General features: G+C 40.7%; 1 long non-coding RNA gene across 1 annotated transcript; it reads left to right on the top strand.

The window, feature by feature from the left end:
- Positions 1–2502, top strand: LOC130465920 (uncharacterized). Its single transcript, XR_008925941.1, has 4 exons — positions 1–317; positions 407–645; positions 1159–1222; positions 2241–2502. It is a non-coding gene; the product is annotated as an uncharacterized lncRNA (long non-coding RNA).
- The last annotated feature ends 4627 nt before the right edge of the window (positions 2503–7129 follow it).

Below are 7129 nucleotides of genomic sequence, written 5' to 3'. Positions count from 1 at the left end.
TTGAATTGCGAAAACACGTTCGATTGAATTTGGAAAACAATATTAACTGGTTTTGGATTCAAACAAACTCAATTCTAATCCTAGCCCAAATTGACAAAGCCCAAAACAAGAAAACCCATATTATCAACCCATAATTCAACTTCACGTAAAATCAAGAAAGCCAAAAACCCTCTTCTCTCCTCTCCTCCAATTCACGTGAAAAGCAAGCAAACTCTCTCTCTGCTTCAGCCACCGCCGCCCTCCTTGCTGTTGTCCCTCACGCCGCCGGCCAACCACCTCAGACGCTCCTCCTCCGTCGCGTGCAACCTTCCTCGCCGGTAACTTCTTCTTCCTCCTTTTCTCCTTCGGTTTTCCTTCTCCCTTTCGTTCTCTCCTCCTTAATGCTTGTGTTCATTTGTTGCGACAGCCACCTGCACCCCGTCGCTGCCGCCAACCAACCAGCACCGGTCGTTGGCCCCTTCCCTTCTCCTTCGCGAAGCATCAACACTCCTCCTTTTCTTTCTCCTCTGCGTGCGTTTCCTCCTGCTTGCACCACCAGCCACCTTCGGTCACCCTGCTGCGCCACCACCCATCGCCGCGCTGCCACTGTGGCATCGCCGTGCTGCTGCACCAACCGCCGTCAGCTCTTCCTCCCTTCACTTTTTGGTTTACTCCTAACCCTAAGCTAATTTAATGTTTTAATTATGTTTAATTAATTTAATTTATGTTTTCTTGAATTAAATTTTATAGTTTTATAATTTAATTATGAATTTCAGATTATATGTTTTGCATAATCAAATTATTAATTTTCAGATTATGTAATTGAATTGGAATTTGAATTTTAATTATTTAAAGCATGAAATTTTAAGGTTTTAAAGGTTTAATAGTTTTGAAATCATGGTAGAATGATTATAAATTATTAAAGTTATTGTTTTTATGATTTCAAAGTTTTGGGAGTAGTTTGAAATTAGTTATATTGCTGAAAATTTAAAGTATGATGTTTGCGAAGAGTTTTCAACGAATTTCAATCAGTAATTTAATAATTATGATGTTAGGAAATCAAACATTCAAGTTTGGATATTGGGGAAGGTTCTAAATATGTTTAGGATGTATTTAGAATGCTTTATTATAGTTGTGAATGATTAGAAATTGATTGGGAATCCTTGTTGGTTGTTTTAGGCGGAGAATTCTCTTTAGGCGACTTTTGAAAGTGTTAAAGTGGCCTATTAGTTGTTTATGCAAGGTACGTACATACCTGTGTGCTTGGAATGTGTGCTAATTGATGAAACCATGTTGAATCTTGTTGTTGAACTTGGTTATGTTGATATTATTGTTGAACTTGGTGATGTTGATATTATGGACGAACTGGGTTATATTGAATGTGCATGTTTAATACTGTTGGACAAACTTATTGAACTTATTTTGCACTATAAGAACTGTAACATGTTAGTATGGATGTTTGATACAAACATGTTGGTTGGGAACACTAGATTATTCTATATGATTGGGTTGGATCAATTGGTTGTTGTTCCCTTTCTATCTTTTCACTACTTTATAAGGGCGGAGGACCTTGTTTAGTAAGTTGAAACTTTATGCCCATATACAGGGTTGCTCATGGTTAAAGGAAAGGTTGGTTAAGTTGGAATGAGTCTTGATTGATGCTTTTATGATCACTTACTTAATTCCAAGATAAAAACAGTTGTGAACAAATGTGAATTGTCTGTCTTATGTAATGGTTGAGTCATAACGGAATCTCAATTTGTAAATCATGTAAAGTGAAACTGAATAGCAATAGCTTTAGACTGTGCACGTCTGAAGTGACGGACAAACAGGAGTTGGGGTTCATGGTGGTAGCCCATGGCCTTTTCTGGGACCGGATTGATCACCGTGTCCTATTTTTATTTAAACGTTCCTCGATATCGCAGGTCACTGAGGTTACGGAGTCGCGCCCGTACCTCGTCTTCCTTAGTGAAGACTTCTGGATGGTCAACTCGGTCCATTGTCTATTTCAACTAAAATAATATTATGGTTATTAAGCCTAGCTTAGTCTAGTCAAGTATAATCGTCAAATTATTATGTTTTGTCTGTCCTTACTTATATTTATTAGTATCATGTTAGGGTTGTTGGTTTGATAGTATCATGCTAGGATTGTTGTTGTTTTAGTATGTAGTACTCAGCTTTGCTGATTACGTGCTTTGTTTGTGTGTGTTGATCATGGCTATGCCTTATTGATCCTGTGATGACCCATCTTTGGTGAGCAGTCTCTAAGGATCAATAAGCGTTGCCCATCTACAGGTTTGAAGATGATGCACCATTGGGATCGGGATTAGAGAGCTTGTTGTTCTATTTGTTTACTTGAGTGATTTAATTTGTTAACTTGGATTTGAAATTTGTCGTACTATTCGTATTTCCTTATTTCAGTTAATTGGTTTGGACCTAATATGTAATAGATTATTTATGAACCTAAAAGTTAGTTTTATGTTTTCCGCTGCAAAATTCTGAATAAGCCGTTACGTTTTTACACGGGCGATAATGCCTTGATAATTCTCTACGTTTTATATTAAAAGATTATTTTAGAAAAGAGAGAATTGTCGGGGTGTTACAAGGAGAAGGACACCCATGCTGTGATTTCCCTGAACCCTTCGTTCAGGATGGCTTGCTAAAACCAGGATTTGAAATCTTCCATGACTGCCACACCTTGGATGAGGCACCCCACCTCACCAAGACTAAAACAGCTGAAATATTGGACGACCAGGCTCTATGGACATTGTTTAACGAATCGAGGCCTATGGAGGACGAGACTGTGATGACTACCCTAGCTTTACAAGATGAAGGTTTCGATCCAACCCGGTTAATCGCTCCTGCATCGACACTAGAAGAGATCGCGAACGGATGGGTGAAGACATATCAGTGGGTCAATGCAAAAGGAATAGAATTCAAGATGAGTACCGGTGAAGGACCAAAGTTTTACGAGACTAAACCCAAGGCTTGAGCCACATAGAGCACCTTAATAAAAAGAGCCTAGTAGTTCTTTAGATTGGTAGAAAAATAATAAAGACTTTAGATGGTCCTAAGACCCCTTAGAATATAGGTCAAGTTTATTTCAGTGTGTTTTCCTTACTTTCCAAATTAATAAAGGCGTAATATTCCTCCTAAAAAACTTTATTTCTAACGCTAAAAGAGCACCAAACGTACTTGCAAAGAGGAGGCCCACTCTAGGCCCAATAAAACAAGGCCCACTCGGTCTTGAATCGTGACATCGAAATTCATTAAACCCCAAAAGAGAACCACATTATCATATTACCAAAACATGAGGGTCTAACCCACGCAACCCAAAGAAATCAAAAGGAAATCAAATTCAAACAATACAAAGGTTGCTCAAGAAAAAACTCATAAAAAATAGACACCACCCCCCGCATCAACACGCACCCCAGCCCATCCAAAAGCCTATACAAAGATCTTCATATCTTCCACACCCTAACTCCATTTTCAAAGCCGTTTAGAGTCACGGATAGAAAAAAATAATCCGGACAAAAATGCATCTCACGCTAATAGTCAAAAAAGCCTCTGAAATAGCCTCAAAATCAATTTTTATACAAAAAAAAAAGCATAGCACTAAAACCAAAAAAAAGAAATAAATGCAAGAACACGTGAAGCAAAGCGTCAAAAACGACCGCCCAAATCATTTTCACCGCCCAGGGCTGGGCGCCGAAATCTTTGACGCCCCAGCCTGGGCGTTGAAACTCTCTGCCTGCCTAAATTTTTTTTAGAAGTGCTCGTCATTTTATCCGCACATAACGGAAAAATAACGAACACTTGGGGGGTACAGCACGTATCCAAATAGGCTCACCAAAAAATAGAGCCATACAAAAAGTAGTCGAATTTCATTTTTTACGCGACTTATGGCAAACAAAAAACGGCAGACGAAAATAATGATAATACTTCACTCATTTGACCGATTAAGTAATATGCTACCACCTCAGGGCATATCCATTAAAATCCGGCATCCTAGAACTTATTCTAGATAGAACTACGCGCGACTTGATTCTGACAAGATACGTAGGCCATCCTTACCAAGGATTCGGTCCAATAAAAAAAAAACAAACATATATAAAATGTGCAAAAAGTGTTAGACATATAAAAATATAAAAAAAAAGGAGAAACAAAAAATGAAAAATAAAATACGCCTTTATTGAAAAATAATAAGAAGGAAACAAAGTGCTAAGAAATGAAAAAACAAACACAACTGAAATAAATAAAGGGCACCTACACACTAGCAAGAACTACACTACTCTAGTTCTTCCGGATCATCAAATAAAGTCTTGTAGAGGGCAATGTTCGCAGGATCCACCCCCACAGTCTTCTGCGCTGCCCCTATATCAATCTCCATAAGAACCGGCTCCGGGACACTAACTTCCAAAGATGCCAAGGCTTCAGAAACATTCTCAATTATAGCCTGCTCAGCCTCAAGGGCACAGACAATGGTGGGAGAAGGATTATTATCATCAGCTAGACTAGTCACTGTTTCTACAGGCGGCTGAGCCTTCCTAACCCATACATTGTTCCGGCGACGATCTCCGCGAGAGCTTGCATTTTTTTTAACAACAGCAGGCCCCTTCATGTTAGGCATCTTTTTAGGCCTGAAACTGGAACGGGGAGGAACTTCCTTTCGCTTTCGATCAGGACGAGCTTTCACAGTCTTAATACCATGGGTACGAGGTTTGGCAGAATCAGGACCCTCATACTTAACACGAATACGAGGTATCAAAAGCTCATCCGGCTCCCCATTTCGAGCCTCGGTCCTCATAGCTTTTTCATCGGAGCTCATCCACAACTTATAGTTTTCAGAAAGACCCACAAAGCCATTTGTAGCTACGGCCCAACGCGGGAGACCATCATAATACTTAGCCCACGCTTGAACCCGTGCTTGTGAAAAGGCCGCTACTTTAGGTGGTACCGTATCAGAAAAGGGGATAGTCTGCCTTAAACCGTATTGACGCATGACTCGGTAAGGGAAAATATAAATGGGTCGAGATAGCCCCGACAAAGAAACATAAACCGATACATCAGAACCCCCCGTCAAAGTAGTCAAACCCCACCATGGTAACACCCACTTAATAGAACAGATGCCATGAGTAAAAAAGGAGGCCCATTCGGCCTCGTCCTGGCCTCGGTGCAAATATTTTCGGTTACCCAAGGCTATAGGACGATAATGTTTAGGATCGGCAGGAGCTTCCAAGAGCCTAAGCCGTTCCACGAGCCAAATCTGCAAAAAAACGGGTACGATCAAAAAAGAAATAATAACAAAAAGAAAACGGTTCCTGGGGCGCAGTTTCAACGCCCAGGACCAGGCGCCGATAATTCTAGCGCCCAGCCCTGGGCGCTAAAACTCAGCCCCAAGGCAGGACGAATGGAAAATATATATGCAAAAAAAAAAAAAAAAAAAACGTATACGTGCGCAAAAGAAAATCGATTACCTGCAGTAATAGGGGGCTTCCCTTAAAATATTCAGATTTGGCGTCCTTCTTCAGCTCATCCGCACTCAGCAAAGTCTCGGCAACCACCAACGGCATAATAGAATAGTAACTTTCCATCTGGCTAATCAAGGGGATCAACCTTATGTCACCGAACTCACCATTGTTATTCGACAACAAATAATGATTCAACAAGCAAAATACAAGGGCTCGAATATTCAATTTCTGTTCGGTCATATACTAGGCCTAAAGTGGTGTTTTACAAGTTTTGCCAAATTAACCTCATCACCTACAACAACTTCAGCAAGCATATTAGCATCTAGTCCTAGGAAAGCCCCTATGGTTGTTTTACTCTCTTCAATAGTGCCAGGAGTGGCAGGGGTAGCATTAGTAGGATAACCAAGGATCGCAGCAAATTCATCTGGCAAAGGACATATTTTGTTGCCCCGAAAGACAAAAACATGACGATCGGAATCCCAAAAGCTTAGAGCTGCGTGCAGAAAATTATAGTAAATGTTAATTTGTTGTAAGCCTAAAAGTGCCTCTAAGTGGTATCCTTTCAACAAAGCCTTTTCTGTAGGATTAAGGGCCCGTAGCCAACGCCTAACAGCCCGTTGGAGTGAGAAAGTAGGAATCGACATGACGAAAGCAAGGAGTAATTAAAACACAGCAAAGAAAGAAGGAAATTGAGAGTTATGGAAAATAGGGACGTATCTAGCCTCTATATATAGCTGAACGCATCAAGTGACATCCTGATCCCATTCGGAAACGCGTTAAGAAAACCGAAAGTCATAATTCGCCAGGAAAGGACTTTCAGCGCCCGAATCTGGCGCCGAAATAATTAACGCCCAGCCTTGGGCGCCGAAAATGCAGCCCAAGTCCCAGATTTCACAAAACGCGGAACAGGAAAAGACTTAAAACCGCGTTGCTAGACACGAGGCCCTATTGCAATTAAGATCAAGCCCAAAAGCACCTTTAAGCTCCCAAAAAATGCAGGTCGAAACTTAGTCTTATCTCAAGAAACATATATGTACACTTTTCAAAACAAATATGAAAGATCAAGGTTATTCTTCGAAACACCAAAAAATGTTGTTAAGTCGTTGGTTTCTCAAATAAAAAATGTTTGTCTGTCAAAAGATTAAATCGGGTCAAGCTAAACCGAATGATATTAAACCTCGTCGCCCGAAGACTGAAGTCGCACCCCACGATTTCGCCAAAATAGCACACCACTATGAAAGGTCGCTCGCACATACGAGCATGACCCCGAACATGATTAAAAGACGTTATGAAGTATACGAAAAATGACTAACAAAGCCCAAGTAACAAAGCCCAAGTGCTTGGGGGCTCGGGAAAAGTATACTCCAACAAAAAAGCGCGCAATCGAAATCACATTCCCGGACTGCGCTATACGCCGTCCTTGGATGATCTCAAAAGAACAGGTTTGATCGCAGAAAGGGGTCGTCACGGACACTTGTACATGGTCCTCTGATCAAAGACCAAGTGGTGGAAAAAATCGAGCCATAAAGACTAGTTCAAAACCACGAAAGCAGACGGTCGCAAGACAAAGGTCCGTCTGAATCCGTTGTCAACCCACGTTCAGGTTACAACTAAATTCGAGCATCCCTCGAAAGAATTCGCTCTTGCAAGAATGAACAAAAGAAATTCTCAAAAAAAAA

Source organism: Spinacia oleracea, chromosome 1 (assembly GCF_020520425.1).
Source record: "Spinacia oleracea cultivar Varoflay chromosome 1, BTI_SOV_V1, whole genome shotgun sequence".
In the NCBI taxonomy this organism is placed as follows: domain Eukaryota; kingdom Viridiplantae; phylum Streptophyta; class Magnoliopsida; order Caryophyllales; family Amaranthaceae; genus Spinacia; species Spinacia oleracea.
The sequence above is the reverse complement of the archived record's forward strand: the minus strand, read 5'-3'. Positions and strand labels throughout refer to the sequence as shown.